The sequence below is a fragment of the Kogia breviceps genome, chromosome 1 (genome assembly GCF_026419965.1).
Source record: "Kogia breviceps isolate mKogBre1 chromosome 1, mKogBre1 haplotype 1, whole genome shotgun sequence".
NCBI lineage: Eukaryota > Metazoa > Chordata > Mammalia > Artiodactyla > Physeteridae > Kogia > Kogia breviceps.
Window position 1 is genome coordinate 81,873,999 of NC_081310.1, and position 25,353 is coordinate 81,899,351.

The 25,353-nt window shown below is 48.1% G+C and overlaps 4 non-coding genes across 4 annotated transcripts; 2 read left to right on the forward strand and 2 right to left on the reverse strand.

Moving 5' to 3' along the window:
* Positions 1–369: 369 nt before the first annotated feature.
* TRNAE-UUC (transfer RNA glutamic acid (anticodon UUC)) lies at positions 370–441 on the reverse strand. Its single transcript has one exon. It is a non-coding gene; the product is annotated as a tRNA-Glu (tRNA).
* A 17,122-nt stretch (positions 442–17,563) lies between these two features.
* TRNAV-CAC (transfer RNA valine (anticodon CAC)) lies at positions 17,564–17,636 on the forward strand. The gene has a single exon. It is a non-coding gene; the product is annotated as a tRNA-Val (tRNA).
* A 5,971-nt stretch (positions 17,637–23,607) lies between these two features.
* Positions 23,608–23,681, reverse strand: TRNAN-GUU (transfer RNA asparagine (anticodon GUU)). The gene has a single exon. It is a non-coding gene; the product is annotated as a tRNA-Asn (tRNA).
* Positions 23,682–24,381: 700 nt separating this feature from the next.
* TRNAH-GUG (transfer RNA histidin (anticodon GUG)) lies at positions 24,382–24,453 on the forward strand. The gene has a single exon. It is a non-coding gene; the product is annotated as a tRNA-His (tRNA).
* Positions 24,454–25,353: the final 900 nt, after the last annotated feature.

Here is a 25,353-nt window from a genome sequence, read left to right on the forward strand (position 1 = left end):
TTAAACTGGTGTGATGCATACAAGGGGTCATCTCTAGGAATATAACATTTTCTATACAATCATATGTTAATTATTAGAATTCCCTAGAGTGTCAAAAGTATTCGAGATTTATCTTTACTATCAACTTGAATTTTTTTTCTTGTACCTAGCACACTAGGTACATACTAATTTATCTCTATGATAAAGTAAAGCTAAACTTTTTGGGTTTTCTTCGGAGTTACAGTTCAGCATGAAAGGTCAGTAAAAAGCACCTTGGATGCTATCCACTGGAATCCTCAAAGTATAGAGGCTCTATCAGAGCCCCACTCTGGGGAGTGACACAGCGGAATGAATACATAACTACAAATCAGGATGCCAGCGAAAGGACACTTCCCTGACCGGGAATTGAACCCGGGTCACGGCGGTGAAAGCACCGAATCCTAACCATTAGACCACCAGGGAGCCACGCAAAACGTCCAACTTAGTGTCTTCAGGTGGAAACTATGAAAGCACAAATTAAATTCCTGAGACACCTAGAGCAGGAAAGGAGGCGATTCCCAGCGGCTCTCAGCTGAAGGCAGCTGTGCAAGGCTCCCAGCACTTGCCCCGCTGCTCAACACCTTTCACCTCTCCTGTCCCGGGCGACGCTTTGGGCTCTGGGGCCAGGCTGCAAGGTAACTGGCTGGGTTCCATCCTGGTCTAGCTTTAGCTCTGTGTGAGGCAGAGACAAGGTCATGCTCTCTTTCTGAACCTCAGTTTCCTTATGAGTCAGGTGCCAACTTGGTTTTCCGCGGGTGATGAGCGTATCTGTTTACTTCCTGATCTCTGACCTGACTCCAGGGGCTCTCCCGATAATGGCACCTGCACGGGCTCCTTTTCCTACCGTGACTCAGTTAGTGGAGTTCTTCAGCTACCCGTCTTTGGCTCCAGCCCCCGGTGCAGAGTTGGGTTCGGTCTCTTTTGTTGTGTCACGCAAATCATATTGTTCTGCAAGTGTGCTGAGCTGTGGGAAAGCCAAGTGTGCTTCACAGGGATGAACTCGTTGGTTTTCAGAGACATAATACGTATTAGTGTGTAGAGGAGATTTAGGCGCCAGATGAGATGAGGGCATTTCCGGACATAAAGGTAACCTGAAGTTGGTCTTGGCCTGTGCCCTCCTTGGAGTAACTGGTGTGGCCTGGTGTCCAAACTGACTCAGACAGAGGAGGCCTGGTTCATGGTGCTGAGTAGGCTTTCAGGTAGTCACAGAACTCCTCCCAGGTTTCTTGGGGATCGAAAATGCAGCTGCTCCCCACACCGTTAGCCTCCTTTTTAAAAGTTTTTCAAATGTGACTGTAACTCTGGAAAAAAATAGAAGCTCTTTCTGCCTGGTTTTGAAGTGCGCACCTCTCGCGTGTTAGGTGAACGTGATAACCATTGCACTAGGAAAACCACCTGACCTACAGGCCCTAAAGACACATTCAAGAACTGTACCCCTTGCCACCATTGGCCACAAACATTTTTGAAAGGAAAGGACCCTGGGAGCAAAGGCGATCCCTCAGGTAAGGAGACTGCGGGTCCCAAGAAGCCTTAGTTTAGGGTTCCTCGCCTCCCCCGAAGCGAGGTCCCTGGGGCTCCCACAGTTTGACTTCCAGATCCCGCATCCAACACACAGCTATGCACCGAGTGCAGGGGTCGCGCCCCCGCGGACTCTCCAGGTCCCGGAAGCCCCAGAAGCCAGGGATTAGGTGAGCCTGAGCCTCAGGAGGCCCCGCCTCCCAGCAGTGTGGACGCAGCCTCTCCAGGGCTGCGGACCGGCTCTTCTGTGGCCCTTTTCACAGCACGGGCGCTCAGTGCGCTCGGCTCTCAGAAATGATCAATGCTCTGAATCCACCGGGGAACCACAGGACCCGCCCTCCCCTTCCTCCCCTCCCTCCCCTCTGCTCTGGTGCGCCTGGCCCGAGCGCTCCTTCTTCGCAAATCCTTTCGCAGCAGCGCTTCTCCGGTGTCCTTCCCGGCAAAGGGGCTTCCTCAGGTGCCGCTGTCGCTTATTCTAGTCGTCTAGTTGAAGTCCTGTACTTTAATCACACTTTCACGTTTAGCAGGAAGCCTAGCAAAGGCTGACGTCTCAGGTCATTTGGCTGTTGGAAAAACCTCGAACATCAACGCAGGCCGAGCCGCGCTTCCCGGCCTGTATTGACTTCGTTTGAAGACCAGGCCCAGCAGAAAGCCGCGGAGGACGCAGGCGCGGTCCACGCCCATCTCACGGTTGTTCATTCCTCCCTCATCGTACTTGACATTCTTCTTGAGGAACAGTTTTGTTTTACCTTTTACAATGTCTGAAACGTCTTTTATTTGCCTTTTATAATTTTCCAGTTCAACAGGTCATGGAGAGCGAATTTTATTAAAATAATGTTTTTATTTAAATCACCATATCCAAAATATTATTTCATCATGTGTATTTTTTATTTTATTTTGGGCTGTGTTGGGTCTTCGTTTCTGTGCGTGGGCTTTCTCTAGTTGCAGCGAGCGGGGGCGACTCTTCATCGCGGTGCGCGGGCCTCTCACTGTCGCGGCTTCTCTTGTTGCGGAGCACAAGCTCCAGACGCGCAGGCTCAGTAGTTGTGGCTCACGGGCCTAGTTGCTCCGCGGCATGTGGGATCTTCCCAGACCAGGGTAGGAACCTGTGTCCCATGCATTGGCAGGCAGTTTCTCAACCACCGCGCCACGAGGGAAGCCCGGAGAGCGAATTTTAACCTAGGAAGACAAAGAGGTAAAGGCGGTTTTCCCAGAAAGCCGGTGCCTGCAGGGGGTTTCGTGTTCACCTCACAGCACACGGCCAGCAGGCAGACGACTTTCTTTTTGCTGAAAGACTTTAATGCAACGTTGTCTGTCTGTGTGTCTGTGTCTCCCTGTCTGGTTTCCTTTAAAAGTAAAGCTTTACAAGTCTGGGGAAGCATGTGCCATTTTCTCCAGCTGTTACTTTTCTTCTTTCTTAATGTGGCGGTCACCGCGTTTCCTTCACACGTGAGGTTCAAGTGCTCCGACCCCGAGGAAGGCGCGGGCAGCTTGCGCACTGACCCCCAAGCCGCGGGGCTCTGCCTTGTTCCACGTCGACTCCAAGTGTCGTCGAGGGTGCTACCGGACTGCAGCATCCTCGCCAGCGCTGGAGGGCTGAGTCCCCAAAGAGGCGGACTTGAAAATAGCTTCAGATCAGGACATTTCATGAGATTTTCCGCTTTTCCCTCCCCTCCAGGTTCCAGTTTTCACCTCCCACGCGCAGCCAGAGGAACGGATTCGCCGTCTTTGGGGCGTGTCCGGCGCGCTGCTGTCCCACGTGGACAGGACGAGGGGTCGGTCGTCCTTTCCCCGACAGGAGCGTTGGGACAGCGGGCCCCCGAGGGACCACAAACACACACCCGCGCCGCTGGGGCCCGCAAACCCGATCAGGCGGCCCCTGGAGCCTCCCTGCAGCCGCAAGGGAAGGCGCGGGGCTCCAGAGCCGGCGAGAGGAGCGCGCTGAGAGCACCTGGCCCCGCCCCTGGCCTCGAGGACGGGCCCGGAAGAGGGACGCAGCCCAGGAAAAAGCGCAAGGGTCGCCCAACGCCCCCATCCGAGGTTCAGGGTGAGGGAGCCGAGCGTTACACTGATTTCCCCGCCTTTATCAGGAGAGTCGTTTGCCCAAGTCCAGAGTCGCGAAAAGGAGGGACTGTGTAGACCAAAGTCCACCTGGACCTAGAAGCAAACACCAAGTCCTAAGTAATTGCATGTGGGGTCTGAGGAAAAGGCTACGTCAGAGACAACTCTTGGTCGGAGCCTTAGGACCTGGAGTTGGCGTCATCTAAGGCGGGAGAACGGCAGGCGTCGCAGGTACTGAGGGGAAGATCCAGAATCCAGGTCTGGGGACAAGTCATGCTCTCTTTCTGAACCTCAGATTCCTTATGAGTCAGGGGGCAGACTTGGTTCTCAGCGGGTGATGAGCGATTCCGTCTACTTCCTGATCTCTGACCTGACACTGGAGGGTCTCCTGATAATGGCACATTTACCGGCTTCGTTTCCTCAGCCAGCTCAGTTCGAACAGCCTGACGTTCTTCATCTTTGGGTCTTTGGCTCGAGCCCCCAGTGCAGGGTTGAATTTGTTCTCTTTTGTTCTGTCACACAAATCAAACTGTTCCGCACATGTGCTGGGGTGAGGGAAAGCCAAGTGTGCTTCACAGGGATGTACTACTACTTGGTTTTCAGAGACATAATACGTGTCAGCGTGTAGCAGAGATTTAGGTGCCAGAGGAGGAGGTGAGGGGATTTCCGTATGTAAAGGTACCCCAAAGTCGGTCTCGTCCTGTGCCCTCCTTGGATTAACTGGCTGTGGCTTGGTCTGCAATATGACTAAGAAGAGAAAGGAGGGCTGGTTCCTAGTGCAGATTAGGCTTTCAGGTAGTAACAAAACTCTTCCCAAGTATCTTGGGCCAAGGAAAATGCAGGCCCGCCCGCTGCCACACACCTTCCGCCCCCCTTTTTAGTTTCTTGAATGGGAATATAAATACGTTCTCGCTCAGTTTCGAACTGGGGACCTTTACACGTATGAGACAATTGTGATAACCACTACACTATGGAAACAATCACCTATGTATGGGTTCAAACCTCTGTCCATGAAAAGCTCAGGTTCTGCCACCACTATCCTAGTCACCAACCTTTTAAACTAAAGAATGAACCTGGAACCACCAGTGATCTCTCAGTGGAGGAAATTGCAGCTCCCGAGAGGCCCAGCTCTAGGGCTCCTCACCCCACCCCACCCCCGTTTTACAGATGAGGTAGCTGAGGTAACTGAGACGCTGGAAAGTTAAGTACATTTGCCCAAGGTCACACAGCTAGAAGCCACATTGCTAGTATTCCAACCCAGGCATGTGTCTCCATTTTATTCATATAGCATTTGAGGGAGAATCCAGAGGCCTAACTAGTCCACCATCCAGTTCCCACAACCCTGCAGGCTGTCTTTGTCTAGTTCTGGGCCTGCCGTGTACATTTCCGCCCTTCTCCTTGCACAGATTTGCTCTTTATTCTATCAGTCTGGGCTTCCCACACAGCTTCCTCCTTACCCAAGCCTTGCAGCCGGTCTCATCTTCTCTGCCAGCTCCCCCTCCTCAAACAGCACTTCCTCCTCCAGCACAGATTCAATGAGGTCTTTGTACTCTTCACACTCTGGGGAAACAGAGACGCTGCCTCAGGGGAAAGCTGGACAGGCTGCTGCGGTCACTGCCTTCAAGGGAGGAGGCAGAGTCCATCCCGGGGACAGATGTAACCTCGGTAGCAGGCTCTACGCAGGGATTTCCATATCTGATTCCTCAACCTCCCAACTACGTGGCATTTGATTCCTCCCCATGTTACAGCTGAGGAAAGAGAAGCTCACAGGCAGGTATAATAACTTTCTCAAGATGATTCAACTGGAATGAAGCAAAGTCAGAATTCACATACCCTGAGTTCTGACTCCAAAACTTTACCAAGCCTTGCAGCCTCTTAAGTAGAATATTAACCTGGGGCATGGAGTAGGAATTTCCCATGTTTGGGAGAAGGCTCCAAGGACTGTAAGGCTGACAGTTGTCCCACACTGACAGTTTCTGTAATTCCCCAATATTTCAAAGATTTTTTAAAATTTTTATTTCTTCATTTATTTTTGGCTGTGTTAGGTCTTCATTGCTGTGCGTGGGGTTTCTCTAGTTGCAGTGAGCAGGGGCTACTCTTCATTGCGCGGGCTTCTCATTGTGGTGGCTTCTCTCATTGTGGAGTACAGGCTCTAGAGCGCAGGCTCAGTAGTTGTGGCGCCCAGTCTTAGTTCCTCCGCGGGATGTGGGATCTTCCCCGACCAGGGCTCAAATGCATGTCTTCTGCATTGGCAGGTGGATTCTTAACCACTGCACCACCAAGGAGGTCCCTCAAAGGTTTTAAAGTTTATCTGGATACAAACTGTGTAAAAATGTGTATGAAGGGAAAAAACTCTGAAAGACATATGCTCAAATGCTAGCAGATGTTGTGTTAGTCTGGAGGCAGAACTAATACAGTGTATGCCAAGGCCCTCTTCTAGTAGATTTTTGAGAATTATCATCCTGTAATCATCACCTCTGCCTGAGGAGGTAGATACTAGTCCTAGTACCATTACAGATGCAGAAACTGAGGCAGAGAGAAGATAAATAACTTGGGTTTATATCCAGGAGGTCTGGGTACATGCCAGGGTACATGCTCTTAATCACTGCACTGTATTACCTTTACATGAAGATGTTGGATAATACCTTTATTCTTCTGCAGTTTCAAAAAAAGCTGTGTTATGATTATAATAATTGATACTAAAAAACCTTACATTCCCACACCCCAAAGCTTGTCTTTTCACTTCTTTTACAACTAGGCTTAAATTTTTACTATTCGGCCCATATCAGTAAGTTGGATAGCAAATTTTATACTCCATTGGTTTACTAAAAAATAATGGTAGAAATTTGAAAGCAAACTCAATTTCAGTGTCAGTAAGAATCCTCCCCTTATATCCCTGTCCCTCTCGTGCCCTCCCTCCCGTGTTCCTCAGTCACTACAGCTCCACCCCTCCACTCTCTGTTATTGATGTTCTCATCTCCAGATATCTGTGGTTCACTTGGGAACAGACAGCTTTAAACTCCTTTAAGGTAGGTGGGGTCTCCTATCACTTCTTTCTCCCCGAGTGCAGCTAGAACTGTGCTTTGCAAATGGGTGCTCATAAAAGTCTGAATTAAATCCTGACATGTTTAAGCCAACAAGGATCTGACACGTGTTCCTGGGAGAGAAAAGAAAGTTTAGTGCCTGAACCGAGATCTCAGCCTCTATTCCTCCATACACTCTCACTGCAAACTTTACTCCCTTGTGCCTCAGTGTTTCCATCCCCTGCAAAATGAGGGTAAACTACCCACTTCCACCTTTCTAGGAGTATAGTAAGGATGAGATTGATTTGATTTGATCTGATGAAGAAGAGAAAAGAAAGCCTGGAGGGTGTTCAGGTGCCTGGAGGGAAGATGGACAATCATTTATCACTTTGGTGACTGTGAACCCATAGGACTTACTGTATTTCTGCAGCTGGTTGGCCAGGGAGTAGGCAGTAGCTTGGGACATGAGGAATTTCTCTGTGAGGTCTCGAAAGTCCTGTTTGCTTTTTTCCAGATGGGAGCGCAAGTACTGGTTGGTTTCCAGGATGCTCATTTCTGTTCTCGGACCAGAGAAAGCGGTGAGAGATACTGCCATGCTGAAGCTTATGGTGGAGGAAGTAGAGCCAAAACCTGGGGAGAAGAAACCCAAACAAATAATAAATTAAAAACAAGTGAATGGATTCTGGTGATGGCCGCACTGCCTGGCAAATTACTAAAATCACTGAAGCATACAATTATATTGGGTGAGTTTTATAGTACGTAAATTATACCTCAATAAGGTTTCATTAAGTGAAAAAATGTATTTAAACATGTGTAAAGAATGCAGATGTAATTCATTACTTAGTTCCTGCCAGACTTTGTCAGCATTCCACAACTGAGAATCCTTAACCACAAAAATAAGGCAAAAGATGCCAAAGCTCAGAGGTCAGGCTCTGACAAGAGTGCCCGAGGGAGGACCCAGTGTGCAGGTAACCATGAGGAGCCGCAGTAACAGAAATGGAAGGTGGGGCTGTCATGGAATCTTGGGAGCCCCTGTCTTCTAGTTGCCTAGGCCACACTGAGACTCAAGGCCACCTACCGGGTCTGTTCTGAAGGTCACCACTGATGGGGACACCCCATCAGCAGCTACTCTCAGTATCTTGTACTGAAACCACAGGCCCGTCTCCTTCTAATATTTAATGCTAGTTTGTACTGTTTATTCTTGCAAGCATAGAAAACACCAAGGAATCGAGATTTTCCCAAATTCTTTCATTGTCTTAAGGACTGTCATGAAGACACTTTTCTTACAGAAAAATTGAAAACTTTTAGTCATATTAAGGGGGTAAATATACAGTCAAAATTATTTTATTATTTTTAAAGAAATAAAAATGAAGTATTAGCCTAAATAGCAAGGAAAGGAACAAAAATGTGCAACTTGAAAGACAGCAGAAAAGAGAAAATAATAAAGCAAAAAAGTTTTAAATGATGAACCGAATGGTTGCAAACTTTTGTGAATATACTAAACATCACTTAACGACATACTTTTAAATGGTGAATTTTTGGTATATGTAAATTATATCTCATAGCGCTTATAAAAAGAAGTAAGGAGTCGGTAAAGAGAAAAGCAGTGGAATGAAAAATGACATAAAATTTAAAATCTGGTTCTTTTGAGAAAAAATAATGAAATACAGTAAAACTGGCAAATTTCTGGAAAATCAAATCAAAGAAAAAGGAGAGAAAATAAACTTTAAAATGAGAAAAGAGATAAAATAAATATGAAAACAATTTAAATTATAAATGAATACTACATGTCAACCCTTATACAAATTTTAAAATTTCAAAAACAGAAGAAGAAAAATTGAAAACTTTTAGAGTGTCTTGGTGTTCTTCTTTGATTCTCTAGTTTTTTTCCACACCATTTTAATATTGTGGGGAAAAAATCCTGAGTATAATACTGTGCTCCGTGTGTGCATAATTAATTTATGAGGATTACCAGACAGATTGTGTCTTATTTACCTTCTTGTTGGAGACCAATGTTAGGGTGGCTTCTTTTTACTCACTAGGGAAGCATGTAGGCTTCTCATTAAACTTGAAATCAGGTTTGACCTCCCTGCCTCCAGTCCCGCCCTCCTCTTCTCCTGTAGGCTGCTTTGTGCTTTAATCTGTATATAAGATGTCGTGCTTGTCACTTGTCAATGTCACCCTAGCGCCACAGGGTTTCTTTCCAACTTGTCAAAGTCACTGAAATACTTTTTTAATGTTTCTTTGAATACGTGCAGTGGCCACCTAATTTGGGATGACTTGGAAACGAATGCTGTTCCTTATGCCAAGAGCAGTTTTCATAGAACTCTGACAAGAGAGTTTGTGTTGACGCAAAGCTATTGACCTGTGGTTGTATTCTCAGCCAGCGCATAGTAAACATTAAGATCATGGGTCTATGGTTGTTGGTCGTGACCACAGCACTCCTGCACAGTGGGATCTAGTGGCATAGAAGCTCGGGTTTTAAAGAGAGGCACAGACAGGCAGGACAGAAAGTGATCGCCTGACCTCTGCTTACTTCCTATGTATCAATTCGTCCCTGATTTTGTGAGCCTAGGGCAACTTCCCTGAAATATCTATCTCTTCTCTTCCGCTGCCTAGCTTTTCCAGGCTGATGGCCTACACATGAACTGTGGGACCACGGCCACCTCCATAAGTGCCACTGAACATTCATGACAAAGTGAAGGAAGGAGGACAGGCTACCCAACCCGCTTGCCACCCTTTCTCTAGGCTGTAGTGTTGGTGTGTGAGATGTCCCAAACTGTATATGACTTCAATCCCTTTAAATGTATTTTAGCTTATATTATGTCTTAGTGAATAGTCTCCTGGAGAATGCTCTCAGTGCACTTGAGAGAAATTCTATACTGCTCTTGTTGGGTGCAGTGTCTATAGGTGTCTGTTAGGTCACATTGTTTAAATCTTCTGTCTCCTCCTGCTATTCTGACTGGTTGTTCTATCCGCTGCTGAAAGTGTGGTATTGAAGTCTCCAATAATTATTGTTGAATTGTCTGTTTCTCCCTTTGATTCTGTCAGTTTTTCCTTCATGCATTTTGGGACTCTGTTAGATGCACTGTGTTTACAACTATTACATCACCCTGATGGATTAACCCCTTGATTGTTATAAAATATCACTCTTTATCTCTGGTAACATTTTATTGTTGCAAAGTCTCCTGTCTATTTTGTCTGGTGTTAGTATAGCCACTGCAGCTTCTTTATGGCTACTATTTGCATAATTATGTTACATTACATGGCAAAAGGTACTTTTCAGAGATAATACAGTTGACTTTAAAATGGGGAGATTACTCGGGTAATCTGACTGATCTAATCACAGGAACCCTTTAAAATCTGGGTCAAGAGGTCAGAACTAGAGAGTTGGAGGGAGTCCAAGCTTGTGAGGGATTCAGTGAGGCTTTGCTGGCTTTGAAGGTGGAGGGAGCCACAGGCAAAGAAACAAATTCCTCAGTCCTACAGCTTCATAATTACTGCTACCTACATACATTCACTGACAGCTTCAAAAATGCATTTATAGTGCGTGCTGTACTGATTCAGACGGATTCCCACGGCCTCTGACCCCTCTTGTCTTCTTGCAGGTTCCTGCATCTGTCTAAACTGGGGGACACAACTGCCAGGGCTTTGTTCAGCCTCTTCTCTTCTCTCACGTGCGTATGGCTCTCTGGAGCCAATGACACTGTTGAGGACGGGGGTGCTGAGCACAGGCTCCGGGTGTGATTGGAAGCCACAGGCTCCTGATACATCTAGGCTCTGAACATCACTTACCTGCAAAGCCCAGTACCCTCCTCAAGCTTCCTGTCAGCAATAAACAGATTAGTACATTCAAGCCTTGCCCTTCCGTGCACCCCTGAGGCCATGGCCTCTAGCATCTCAGCCCCTTTTGGATGGATATGTCCCACCCCAGGGCTACTCTCCCTCCAGGAGGTTCACTTCCTTCATCCCTACAGCACATTGAGAAACTACCTGTGACCAGCCCGAGGGCCAGCTTGCAAATCAGGGTTAAACAGTGACCTGAGGATGCTTTGTCTAGATCAGCCAGAGGTGTAGGTGAATATGCCAAGGAGATTGTTTCCAAATGTTCCACACTACAGAAACACCCCAGAACCGACTTCTCACCATGGAATATACAACCTGGAGGAGCGGTTGTTTCACCTCAGGCCAAGCACTAATCCCCCTAGGATCACAACCTGGCCCCCAAGGCTGCCAAGCTACTGTTTAGACAAACTCTTGAATATCTTTTATTCCAAAATCATGGCTGGGTTCTCCACAGTTTCTTCAGTTGACAGCATCATGGCTCCTGGCTGCTAGATCTCTGCATGGAACAGACTTATCTGTGCAATAAACAGTCCAGCAGAGGTAGTAAAAAGGGTGACTCTTCTAATCTTGCATGCACAATAAAGATTCCCACACATGCTCCGCAGAGGCAGAAAATAAACTGTGGCAGAGTGAATGGCAAACACATACCTTGGCCAGGAATCAAATCTGGGTACTGCACATGAAACCGCAGACACTGCCATTGAACTACCGATGTTCTAAATTCAAGGTTGGGTGCAAGCTTATAACACTCCCAGTAGTTGACGTTCTGCAACCACCATATCTGGACTTGGGGACACCACAGCTCCCAACTACACTGAGAGCCCTTGTGGTTTGGGAGCGTGGTGTGGAAAGAACCAACTGGACCAGAACTGCAACTTAGGATCCAATTCCTCCTCAAGGCTACAAATTCCCACCTGGGGTCTGGAATCCACAACTGTGCCTCTACAAAGGTCAGGGTGCTCCAATGACACCTCTGAGACTTGACTACTAAGAATTCCCCAAGCCTAAGTTCCATAAGGTTCCTCTAGCGAGTTTCCCTAGAGGGATCTTTAGGGGCCTCCATCCCAGCTGCCAGAGAACTGAGTTGAATGAATTCAGAAGTCAGAAGTTCAGGCACATCAGAGGACTGCTGTTGGTCAGTGACTCCTTTGATTAGTGTGGTCCAGATGCTTTCAGGACCTTGACTGATAGTTGAAAAGCAAACATTCGAGTGGTGCAAACTTTTGGAATTTTGTCTTCCAAAAAAGGAGGGCGGGGGACGGGAGGCTCCCAGAGTGAGACCCAGGATCTCCAATATCATAAAGGACGGCGGATGTGGGAACAGGGACGGCCTGGGTGGAAAAGACTTTGAAGGAGGGCCCCAGGGCTCTGAACGAAATTCCGGGTCTCTCCTCTAAAACCTGCGGCAAGGCAATTGCAGCTTTCCCGCCTTACCTGATGATCCGTATGCTCAGACCAAACACACTTCTCTTTTCCGCCGGTCTTTCTCTCACACCACACTTCCGATTTGTCAGAAAATCGTATTTTTTCTTTGATTAATTGCGAACTTTGACCCACACAATCTTTTTCTTTGTCTGATTTTGGCCTTCGACTCTCCTGATAAAGGCGTGGAGATCGATTCAACTCGCGACCCTCGGTCAGCCAAGGCTTCAGGGCTGGAGACCTGTAACCTCGGGAGCGTGGGGCCGGGCCGCGCTTGAGACTTTGCTTGGCTCCGCCCGTCCAAATCGGCCTCGTCCGGGCCTGTCCTCGAGGGCAGAGGGCAGGGGGCAGGGCCGGGCCGTCTCAGCGGGGCCCCTCTCGCCGGGTCGGGAGCCCCACACCTCGCGTGGCGCCGGAGGAGAAGCTTCGGGCGGCGTGGGTTCATTGGCCAACGGCCCGCGTGACGCAGGGGCGCGGTGCGCGCGGGCGCACGCGGCGACTTTGTGGTTCTCGGGCATTCGCTGCCCTCCCGGCTCCTCTCGTTCTCCCTCGCGGGCAGTAACGTCCGGGCAGGAAGACACGGGTAGTAGAAGGGCAGCCTTTCCTTTAAGTCCTGTCCACTCAGGATCCAAAAACGGTCTTGAAGAGACCGTTGTCTCTTCAACGGAGAGGTGGAAACAGATTACGGGAAAAGAAGAAATCCTATGCGAATTCCACATCTAAACGCACCTTGAAGATGAGGTCGGCGTCCGCAGGGACCCTGTTCTCCCGGCGCTGGTGAAGGTGAGTCGAGTTCCCCGTGAGCAGTTGGCGCCAAAGCAGACAACCGAGGCCAGGCGGCCAGCGAGTAAGCAGCCAGCCCCTCCGCCTCCCCAGATGGGCAGCACTTGAACTTGTAGCACTTGAACGTCTCTCCGTTGGCTTTTGATGGATTCCAAGAATGCAACAGATAGGTTTCTTTTTTAATGCACTTACTTAGCGTAAGACCACTTTAAAAGTTTTAGCAAAGAAAACGATTGCCGAGAGGTTTTTTTTTTAAGTGAGGATTTTTAGGTGTGGGGGAAACTAGACAAAACGACCACGTACTGTTGAGGATGTCACACACTCAGGGGCACTTCAGCCGGCTATGTTTGACCCCCAGATCGGGCCCGCTTTATTTTCAACGCATTGTTTGTGGAACTCACTGAAATATGCGTTTTATGTCGGAGGGGGACTAGTGCAATGCGGTTTTGTGGTAAGACAGAGAGAGCGATCAGGCTCAACGCTGAATACAACAAAGCAAAGTGGGAATTTATAGCCAAGAAGCACGATGAGGGTTAGTGAATGGAATATTGCTAAGAGGAAACATCAGCAGTAAGGGGAAATTATGGCTAAACCGAGCTAAGGGATTCTTGCTGAATGCCGGCCAAAGTGATCAAGCATCAGCTGGGGTAGGGTGGTGGAGAAGGAGGAGACTATGGGGGGGCGTTCTGTTTAAAATGACTTAGCAGGATTCTTGCTAAAATTGGACAATGCAAGCAGAAACTCTGAGGTCTAAGAATCAAGACCTAGTTGAGAAGAGAGTTCAGAGGAGCCTGACCTAGAGTTTGGTCAAGGAGAGAGTATGTGTCAACAATCAGAGCTCTCATACATTGTTGGTGTAACTATAAAGTGGTACAACCACTCTGGGAAACATTTAGCCGGTTTCTTATAAAATTAAATCTCCACCCTGCCTCTTAAGTATTCAACCAAGAGAAATGGAAGTGGGGCGGGGGTGGGGGGGTGGAGGGGGAATGTGCCTACAAAGACACGTATAACAAGAATGTTCACAGAAGCTTATTCATAACAGCCCAAACTGGAAACAACCCAAATGTCCAATATCAGGAGAATGATAAAGAAATTGGAAAATATCTATGCAATGGACTACTACTCAGGAATAATACTACTTCTTCAGTCTCGTCTGTGCAATAGAGAAATTAGCTTCGCAAAATTCAGTAAATCTCCATTTTGGGGAATCAAAAGCAGGGTCCTGGGGATGGGACAAAAATTCGACCACTGTCCCGCAGTTGCTGACATGACTGCCTTACTCTCGTCCCCGCTGCCTTCCAACACAAGGAAATCCCTGCCGTATACAACATAGGCGCCTGCACAGTGCTGCAGCGATAATAATCAAACGTGGAAGGAAAGGGGGAAAGCTCTACCACCTGGGTAGAGCTGTGTGACTAGCCAAGGCAGATGAGACCCCTCTGTGAGAGAGCAGGACTGGCTGAGGCTCTTATTCCCTTGGTGGAGGTGTCAGGATCTGACGAGGAAGCAAAGGCAGCTGCGCAGCCGGCCCCACCCTGGAGTACCCGTGGCTGAATTGACATTCAGCTGTATCTAAGCAGATGGAGAAAGGCATTCAGAATTGTTAGTAGATATGAGATCTTATGAAATCTGTTTATCGCTACAGGGAAATAAAGCAGCTGATTTTATGGTATAATGGTCATTCTCTAACCCGTGCAGTCCTATAGTGTAGCCAATAGCCACATGCAAGTATTTAAATTGAAATTAATTACATATTATGAAGTAAAAAAAGAAATATTCAACATCTCCACACTAGCGGCATTTCGAGCACTCAGTTGCCACGTGCGTCTAGTGGCCACTGTATTAGATAATGCAGATCAAGGTCATTCATCTAGCGAGTCAGTACACATAAGATTTTTAAATTTCAAGGTCCCGACTTCTCACTCAACATTAGATTCATTCCAGTCCATTTCGTTCATCCCTAGTACTAGTAGCTCCTGGGTCTATACTGATCTCTATGTGGTCTCTGAGCTTTGATTGAGAGGACGACTTTAGTGGTTCCCTCGGCTGGAAAAGAAGAAGCATTCCATACCCTAAGGGCTACTATAGGGCAGTGGTAAACCAGGCACAACCAGGGTTTTCTCACATTGGTCACTGCAGCCCCAGTGCTGCTCTAGGTTGCTCTAAAGGCCGCCCCTGCCCAGACCTCCAGGGAATGTTTGTGCAAACTCACGAGCTCTGCCTATTAACTCTGCTATTAGCCATAATAACACGTTTTCTTTTTATTTAATTTTAGTATTACATCCTGCTTGTGGCAATTCATAGTGGTATTTCAGTTGTGGTAGTGAGAGGTAATTAATTTTAAAAACAAATTTTCCAAGTAAAACTGTGAATCAAAGCATGAAAACTGTCAGGTAATCAATGATAAAGGTACATGGACATGGCTAAATATGAAAGTGATCTGTTCACTAATGAACTTAGAAAATCATGCTTTTGTCTGATTTCTCTGGGATGTCCTCCCTACCTCTTTTCCCTCGAGGAGCACTTCCTCTTGGCTGAAGTCAAGAAGGCAGGAATGCTGAGCTGTTCCCTCTACAACTTAAACACAGAAGGCACTGTCACCTTTTTCTGGGAGCCCCTCTGGGAACTCCCTAGTTCAGATCAGGAAAATCAAGGCCCATAAAGTCATCTGGTTGGAGATGTGATTGCATCCTCCCCAGAGGCATAGAGTCTGTTTCTTGGGAAGACGAAATGGTTCTGTTTAGTCTCTCTCTTCTTCTCCATTGCATTAATTGGTTCTGAGTGTTTTGTAGGCCTTCCTTTCAATCTTCTTTTTCTCTTTGAAATCTTGGAGGTTGAACAAGAAGGAGGGGATGCAAATCTTAGTGAAGTTTTCTCAGTTACCCGTGAGCATGTTGGCCAAGGGAAAGGGCGCTGGAGGCAGACTGCCTGGGTCTGGGTGCTGGCTCTCACTGTCACGGGGGTGGGACCCTTACAAGGTTAGCTCAGCTTTTCAGTGTTCTCGTCTGCAACAAGGGGGTGGTAATATCCTACACGATCTTTTAGGGTTGTTATGTGGACTTAATGAGTTTTTACGCAGTAAAGCACTCAGGAACAGTGCTGGTCACACAGTGAAGCTCCGAGAAATCTGGTATTATTTCCACTTCTAACTGTCTCGCTGCTGACTTTCAACATTGCCCAGATAAATGAGTGTTTAATGGTTTAACTGATCTCTTCTGCCCCATATTAGTGTTCACCATCTGGAAAAGTGCTTGGTTTTGATGTTGATCTAAGTGGTGATCTAACTGCAATGGGGGACTGGATCCAGCCTCATCAGTTTCTTGGACCTTGGACAGGCATGACGATTGTTCAGCTCACGGTAGACAATATTTTGCACACGCTTCCAGCAAGATCTTTCAATATACAGTCCGTTAAGTGTTATAAGAAAAGTCCAAGTATGTACCAGTGACTCAGTCTTTTTGGTTGCTTTTGTTTGTTTTGTTTGTAAGAAATCAAAGGAGGGAAATATAATTTACCTGGAAGTTGTGGAAGATTTCCTCTCTCGGTTATGGTGCAGTGTTTGTAGCAAAGCAGCATTGACCCTGAAAACAACCAAATAAAGTCTGGCTTAAAGAAATTCTGTTTGAGGTCGTTGGAGAAATACCTATACAGCGAGGACCCACAGGATCAGAGAGAGAGAGAGAGAGAGAGAGAGAGAGAGAAGCTCATTGGAATGAAACTGATTCTCTACCTTTTCCCCTTAGGGCATTTGCCAGTTCTTGGCAAGGCACAAGCGACTGGGAAGCTGGGGACAGGGCAGCTGCTGAGGGTCAGGGAAAACAGCAACACTCTAAGTAGTCTCACAAATCTGGCAAGCAAAAAAAACGAGAAGGAGGAGGGCGAGGAAGAAAGGAGGGCTGGAGGAGGGGAGAAAGAGGGGAGGGGAGAGGGAAGGGAGGAGGAGAAGATGGGGCAGGAAGAAGAGAAGGGAGATGAGAAGAAGAAAAAGAGGAAGAAGAAAGAAAGTAATGTGGGCTGTCCACGTATTCAGACTTAAGGAGCCAATATACTGGAGTGGCTTGATGAGTGTGTTGGATGCTTGCTTCAGGATTTCCCCTGAGGACATTTGCGAATTTAGCCATGTGCGTGTGTGACGTTATGAGGGCAAGCAGAGTGTGGCTGAAAGAGAGTGGAATTTCCATCAGTATCATGGTATGAAGGAGATAAAACTGGAAGTTCAGAATTCCTCAAGGGGCAGGACCCAAGGAAACACCTCAAGGTCTCAGGTGGGAGCCCTAGCCGTCTAGAGCATGGCCCTGTGCGCAAACTAGCCGTGGACGGAGACTTCCCTGCAAATCAGCTCAGTCAAGGACTGGATTGAGGTGATCTTCCCCTCTGCTGCCTGCTGGGGGACAGGGTGCACAATCTTCAGAGAAAGATAACATCATGACTCTATCTATCATTTTTCACACAACAGGTTCATCCTTCAGTCACAATATTCGAGGACTATAAAGGAACGGAAGCAAGGAAACGTGGAAGTTGACTCAACAGATGATTGAGATATTGAAGTTATCAGGTAGGAGGAACTTAGAGTGATGTGTTTTAACTGTTCAGAAAATAGATGACAGGATCAGTCTTTTTCACCAACGATAGAGAATCTATTTTAAAGAACCAGTGTAAATTCCAGGAGCTGGAGAGTCAGCGGGGGCGACTCCTGCCCTCGGGTGCTTAGTTGTGGAAGTGGAGACACTGCGTTGGATGCGGGATCCCGAAGTTAAGCGAGGGCCTCTCAGGAGTCACAGTCTTGTCTCTTGAGGGCTCGCTGGTGCTTCCCGGTTTATTGTTCACTTTAAAACGTTGGTGACCAGGACCTGTGGTTTTCACTGATACAGCTGAGGACTCGGAGCAGCGTTTCCGTAGTGTAGTGGTTATCACGTTCGCCTCACACGCGAAAGGTCCCCGGTTCGAAACCGGGCGGAAACAGACTCAACGCTGCTGCCTTTTTCCTGAAATTTACATTCCCATTTAAAACATGAAAGGGGGGCGAGGGGAGTGAGGTGTAGCGACCTGCGCGGCTGCATTTTCCATCCCCAAGGTACAGGGCAGGAGTTGCTTTGATGCCTGACAGCCTGCTCAGCACTAGGAACCCTCCTTTCTCTGCTCTGAGTCACTGTGGAGTGCAGGCCACAGCCAGCTGATCCAAGTGGGCAAAGGACAAGGCTCACCTCAGGTTACCTCTACATTCGGAAATCCGCTCACCTATTTTCAGGCGCCTAAATCTCCTCTACACGCTGACACACCTATCATGTCTGAAAAGCAAGGAGCTCGTTCCTGCGAAGCACCCTTGGCTTTCCCCCCACCTCAGCACACGTGCGGAGCACGTTGATTTGCGTGACAGGCCGAAAGAGAAGGAACCCAACGCCACCCCGGGTGCTCGACCCAAAGACACGTAGATGAAGAATGTCACGCTCCGCGCGAACTGAGCGGGTCGGGGAGGAAAAGGAGCCGGTAACGTGCAGTTATCAGGAGAGACCCCGGAGCCAGGTCAGAGATCACGAAGTAGACGGATCCGCTCATCACCCGCTGAGAGCCCAAATGGGCCCCTGATTTAAAAGGAAACTGAGGTTCAGAAAGAGAGCATGTCCTTGCGTCGGCCGCACGTAGAGCTAAAGTTAGACTAGGATGAAACCCGGCCAGTTACCTTGTGGCCTGACCTCAGAGTCCAGAGTCGCCCAGGTCGGGAGAGCTGAAGGGCGATGAGCAGCGGGGCAGCGACTTGGGCGCCGTGCGCTACTGCGTTCAGCCTAAGGGGTGCTGGGAATCGCCTTCCTTTCTGCTCGGCCCTTCTCAGAAATTCAACCTTTACTGTCACAGTTTTCAAGTGGAGAGGCCAATTTTGAGAATCTGTCTCCTGCGCGGCTCCCTGCTGGTCTAGTGCCTAGGATTCGGCGCTTTCACCGCCGCGGGCGGGCTCGATTCCCGCTCAGGGAAGCCGCCTTTCGTGGAAGAAGAATCCAACTCTCTTTTCTTCCTTCATGTCAGAAACCTGATGGTTTCACAGAGTTTTCATCCAAAGACAACCTGCGATTTGAGTTCCAAAAACTCAGTAAGACATTTGAAACATACAGGACACTCGAAATACAAAGGTATATTCTGGACCTAGCCGCGCAGAGTTAACATTTTCTCACTATTGCTTTCTCACTCTCTCTCCATATATATGAACTGCGACGCCTTTTGGAGTAACCTGGAATCCGTTCCCTTCAGGCTTGCAGAGACGCTTCAGGCGGTGTTGGATTCGGCTCTCCCCCAGGTGCAGGCCAGGCGCGCCCTGTGCTCGTAGGCGTCCCCCCGGACCGGCTGCCCTCAGGTCTCCTCCCGGTTGCCTTGGCGGGCAGTGGGGTCTTGGGTCAGCCTGAGCGCTGGAACCGCCTACCTCGGGAAGGGCCCTTCAGGGAGGTGCAAGCTGCCCCTTTGGCCCTTGCCTGGCTCCCTGGGCCCTGCAGGGGGCAGAAATGTGTAGGATCTTCCCTGTGGTGGGAGGATGAAGGGAGCAGGTGGGAAATGCATGAAAGGGAGGGGAAAGTTCTCAAGAGCTTCCCAGAACCGTCTGGACGGGTAGACAATTTTGTATGCATCACAAGAGTTTAAGAACTTCTGTCTAAACACTACTTTACGTTGTCTTCCGGATTCTCTACTGATGTGGAAAGTATTGCTGGCACAGTATTCTAGCGTGTACACGTCTTGGATATATTTTCTCTTCAAAATGCTCATGACACTGAACGGCCTAAATTTCCTCCCCTGGTTTTACTGATCCAATAAGCAAACTTTAATTCCAATAGCTATGGAAGTTCATAAGATTTAGAATTATGTGTTCCAGTAAAATACATGTGCCCTAGAATATCTTTTAAATAAAGATTACGTCTCAGAATTCTGTAAAATCATAGCGACTTAATTATGTCAGTTACAATTTGGGGGTAAACCGTTTTAGGCGTCACCCAATATACGATTCTAACATGCATTTCTCTATTAGGACTCGGTTCGAGTTGCCATTTTAAGATCTATTGTTCTCTTTAAGTTCTCTGGCTGATATTAAATTGAGTTAATTAATGTATAATCTTTGCCTGGAGAATATCTAATTAAGACAGGAAAAACAAAACACTGTCCAACTCGGTATAATGCAGTCGCATGTTTTTATAGACTGCAGAGTGGTCAAAGTTTCACAGGTTAGGAGGAGTTGTGGGAATCTTTAGGGGATGATGGTGAACGCAGCCCTCATGTCACCTGAAGAAATGTAAAACCCATGGCATCAGTGCTCCAGGAAGTAAGGAGCTGTCACTGGAGACCTGCTGTGTTCCTGAGGTGTTTGTTTATTATTATTATTTTTTAAATTCCCCGTTCTTGGTCACCTGCCTTCTAGAAATGAAGTCATCCATTTTCCCATTCTTTGCTATGCTTCCCTTGTTTCACTCACTGCTCCTGCTCTTCGGCTCTGGCAGGCGGACGAGCCTGACTGTGTTCCCACTGGGCTGCCCCTTTTGGATGCCTCAAGGTGCAGGTGCAGTGGGCCCAGGGACTTTGGGTTTGTTCACAATTCAACATCTCTCCTGGGACAGGGCCTGGCACCTCATAAGCACCCAATGAAGTGCTTGGCGATTGATGGCATTCTAATGCAAGGTCCTGGAACGCTGAACAGCAGAAGACAGTGGGTAAGACTGGGGGCAGCCTAGAGCGTGAGGAACAGAGAGACACAGGCACACAAAGACAGAGAGTGAATGAGAGGAAGGGGGTGGGGAGAAAAGGTCCTATCCGATTTAGCCCGTAAAAGCTGAAGAGCTCGTGTTTTTGCTCATGAGATTCAACAGAACAACCATGGGAAGGGAAGGGAAGGCAAAAACTCTAAGAACCCAGGTCTGCACAAGATGCATCATCAGGAGCAAGATCCTGTGGTTCCAACAGTTTGTCTCAAATAGGATAATTTTTGTAGAAATAGCCCAACACTGTCAAGGAATCATACAGAGACAGTCACGGTCATGTTCACGCACGCTGGTGATATAGCAGGGAGGCCAGTCATTAGATTGTGTGCATGCAACGAAAGCAAAAACACAATTCAGAAGATAAGGGAAGAGGAAGAAATGCCTGGGACCAGTGGCTTCTCCCCCGCTCCAGTCGATAAGCTGCTTGGCAGGAAGAAATCTGGGGTCATTCTAGCCAGTCTACTCTGGACCCCATTAAGTAGCTCACCACCGAAAACAATTACAGTTGTTGGAAGACCTTCTAAACATCTTGGCAGTTGAGGTGCTGAACATATGCAATAGGGTATCTCTGGGTAGTGCCCACATCGTCCTTCTGTTGTACCTCTGGCTTACATGAGTCAGGAGGGCACCACTCTGCTTGTGAGCATGTCAGTTAGTGATACAGAAACTTTGTTGTGATGGCAAGAGTATGAAGAAAAGACTCTTACTCTGAGTTAGAAAAATACATTGGGATACAAATTGGCCCACCTCCTATTGAAGTCAAGCTAGGAACACATAAAGAATGCCTTCAGCTTCTGGCAAAGGTGGAGTGATATAAATCAGGTTTACCCTCCTGCCTGGAATCTCGCCACGGCCCAAACCACCACCCCCAAGAAATGAAAAAGATAAAAGACATGAAATACCAGTTGTCCAGACACTGTAAAGCAGGCAGCAAAGGACAGCAACCCCTGAGAGATGAGACACAAACAAGGTGAGGCCTGCCACTGGCCCAGCTTACTGCTTTCAGAGAGTTTCCAGGCTGGGTGGGCACCAGGAGGGGCATCTGAGGCCAACTCCTTGGATGGTGGAGATGAAGCTGGGTGTTGGTAGGACAGTAAGGAAGCTAGAGTCCACAGGACAAAGATCCAGTGATCAGAGAGATAGACAGAGAATCCAGGGTTATGAACGTGTCTCCCTCAAGCACTCCGCAGAGTAATGATTGGGATATGCTTCTGAAGAAACTGCCTGAGGCCAAGGAAAGAAACTTCTTAAAAGATCGTGGAACAGTGCCTGGTGCTCACACAGGACAGGCAATTGTACTCGCTTCCCCCAGCCAGACTGGACTTGGACTACTCATAATTCGTGGGTCATTGGGAAGGACATTCAGGAAACTCTTGTTTCAGTAGTGGGAATAATAAGCCCTAGAATGACCAACCCCAAAAATCATGAAAGCAAGATCCAAAGGGATCCAACTGTTTACAAGTCGCTTAACTGTGCCCCAGAACAAAACTCAAGAAGATTTAGAGGAATACCAAAATAGCCAGTGCCCAAGAAGGGAAACTTTGACAATGTCTGGCGTCCAATCAAAGAATGCCAGGCATGCAAAGAGGCAGGAAAACATGAGGTGTAAGGAGGAGACTAATCAATCAAAACTGAACCACAACTGACATGATGGTAAAACTAGCAGAGAGGACTTTAAGATGGTTATTAGGACTGTGTTGCGTATGTCCCAAGAGTTAAGTAGAAATGTAGAACACATACAAATGGCCAGAATCAAACTTTAGACATGGAAATGATAACATCTGATATTATGTAGTTCACCAGATGGAATTAATAGCAGATTAGACGTCGCAGGGGGAGTTTTAAAAAAAGGAAACAAAAAGGATCAGGGAATGTCAAGCCACGAACGACTGACAGTATCCAAAATGAAACTACAGGCGAAAAGAAGTTTTTAAATGAACATAGCATCACTGAGTGGTAGGGTATGTTTAAAAGGCCCAATATATGAGTAATTTGGAGTCCCTGAAAAGACCAGAAGAGAAGGAACAATTTTTGCAGAAACACTGACAGAAAAATTTCCAAAGAGCCCAATGAACACTATGAGGACAAGAAACACGAAGCAAACCACACTTAGCCACATCATAATTAAACTGCGCATTACCCCACTGAAATAGAACAGTATCTCCAAAGCAGTCAGAGGGAAAAGACACAGTACATACACAAAACAAAAATAAAGATTATGTCAGATTTCTCATCAGAAGCAGTGAGAAGACAGTGGAGCAACATCTGTAAAGAACGTGGAATTCTATGCCTCCTCCCCAAGAAATGTCTTTCAAGAATGCAAGTGAATAATGACATCTACAGACATACAAATGCTGAAAGAATTCATCACCCGCCGACCCACACTATAAGGAATGTTAAAGGAGTCCACTGACACCAGATGGAAATCTGGAGGTACACAGAGGGGCGAAGGACAACAGAAAAGGTATCTGCCTGGGAAAATACGTAAGGATTTTTTTTATTATTTAAGTCTCTTTAGAAACATGGGACCGATTTTTCTAAAGTAATAACGGTGGGTTGTGGGGTTTAGGACACATGCAAAGTTAGATGCATAGTGACGACAGCATAACGGCCAGCAGGGAAGAAATGCGAACAAGTGTGGCATCGCTTGAAGGCAGACTGTGGTAAGTTACAGAAGTCTGTTACAGAGAGTCAAGCAGTCGCTAAAATAAGAAAAGAAAGAGTGATACCTAGTAAGTCAGCAAAGGAGCGGAACTGGAATCATAGGAACCATGGAAGCGCTATGTGATCGAGCAACTGCTTCTCCAGGACTCTTCCCTATTATAAGAAGACCTTGTACAAGGGGCCAAAGATACCTGTACAAGAAGGATGACTGCAGCATTATTGGTAACGTGAAATCGTAGAACCAACTTAATTTCAAAAGTATATGGAAAGGGTTAAAGAAAGACTAGTACGTGCAAACAACGGACGCAAGAGAGTCCATCGTGAAAAGGAATTCAGAAAGTGACGATGACAGCCGTACTCCTTCGAGGATTTCCAGGCGACCAATTCCGATCGCCCCTTATGTCCTCGTGTTGTGAACCGGACACGGGGGACAGAAGGGTAGTAGTGGAGGAGCCCTTTTCGGCCTTTACGGGAGAGAGTGTGCAGAGCAGAAAGAACCACGAAGCCTTTACTTTCTAAAAGAGGCGGGAGAAAGGCGTCCCTGGGTGGGCTCGAACCACCAACCTTTCGGTTAACAGCCGAACGCGCTAACCGATTGCGCCACAGAGACACGCGACCGCCATTCTCCCCTCTCATTGCCTTGGAGATGAAACACAGCTTCCGCGCCAGGCGTAGTCACTCGCCTTTCGCAGGACAGCGGCGACGGCTCCAAAGCCTCGGACAACCGCAGACGTGGAGTCGACGCAGCGCGTTCGTCCCGTGGCAAAGCCGTGCGTCGGGCGATTCCGAACGCAGAAGGGCAGCCGAGCGTCCCCGCCGCAGATGTCCAGCGCCCCGGAGACGCCCCCGGGGGCCTGAGCCGAGGGGGCCCCGAGGGAAGCTGAACGCCGGGTTTGGCTCCGTGACGGCTCCCCGTTCTCTCCGCGGGCGCTGCCCGCCCTCCGCTCGGCCGCGGTCGGTGGCACGCGAGCCGGAACCAGGGGCTGGGGAGGGAGGGCTGGTCCAAAGGGGCAAACGCGAAGAGGCGGGAAAGAAGCCGGCGAGGTGGGCACGAGCGCAGCTTGACTTCCCGGGAGGCCTGTGCAGAGTCACGTGCTGGATTAGGGGAGATGAGAATTGGGTTTGGGTTTGGTTTGGTTTGTTTTGATCATCGTGTACCAGAATTGAGAGGACGGGAGTGGAAAAGGGAGAGCGGGCATGAGAGAAGACTACGAATACCTACAGTTGTCCAGGCACAGCGCAGTAATTGGAATGATTTTACGTCAACATCCTAAGAGCAAGAGCTCCCTCCGCCGCGGGGACCGTGGCGCGCCGTGATCGTATAGTGGTTAGTACTCTGCGTTGTGGCCGCAGCAACCTCGGTTCGAATCCGAGTCACGGCACCCTCCTCTCTCTCACGTGGCACGGCGGCTCCCCTTTTACTTTGTCTTGAAACTTGCACCGGCCTGGGGGCCAGAGAGCACTGCCTTCCCCAGGCCACCTGGCGGCAGGAGGTCAGGAGAAGGGAAGGAAACCCCACACAGGGCACTTACCTCGTGTCTGAGCAGAAGGAAACCCAGGGCAGTGGCTTCTCTTCGGCCCTGCTCCAAAATAGGGAAGCCCGGCAAGGAGCCTCCTGTGCTGTAACTGGTGAAAAAATGTGGTTTCGGTGTTACTCAAAATCTGCAGGATCTTAAAGACCAGATAAAAAATTTTAATCAGATAGGCGACTCCCCCTCCCTAGACCTGTTTTGCTGGTTTAATCTTGGCTCCTGGGAATCTCTGCTCCGAGGACTTTTTCAATCCTTGGCTCTTGTTCCCTTTAGAGTCACCGACGTAACCTCTCTAGTGCCTTTCTATACTCTCAAGGATTTTAAATGCCTGTCGGCAGCCACTCACAAGACAAATGGTATCCATCAGGACTGGACAACTGGAAGACCTTAACAGTCACCGCAGAAATCATGAAAACGGTGACTACAGCACCCTGCGCCCTGACGACCCAGCTAGTGGAAACAGCGAATATGTGTGATTCTTCTGCCTGACTACATCAATGCTGGTGCCCGAGAGTACCGTTAGACTGAGAGCATGACCAAAAGCGGGCGGGGAATTGTTAAAAATCAGACACAAATGGAGATCACGCTTGAAACTTCCCTGAGCAGACAAACCCGTTTTAGTCACACAAGGAAGAGCTCGTTTCGCTTATTTAGCAAAACAAGTGAAACTTACCTTGGGCCACTTCTTGTTTATGCCTCTGAAAGTCATAAACAAAGCCTAAAACTGTTCGCCAAAATTGATGGGAGGTA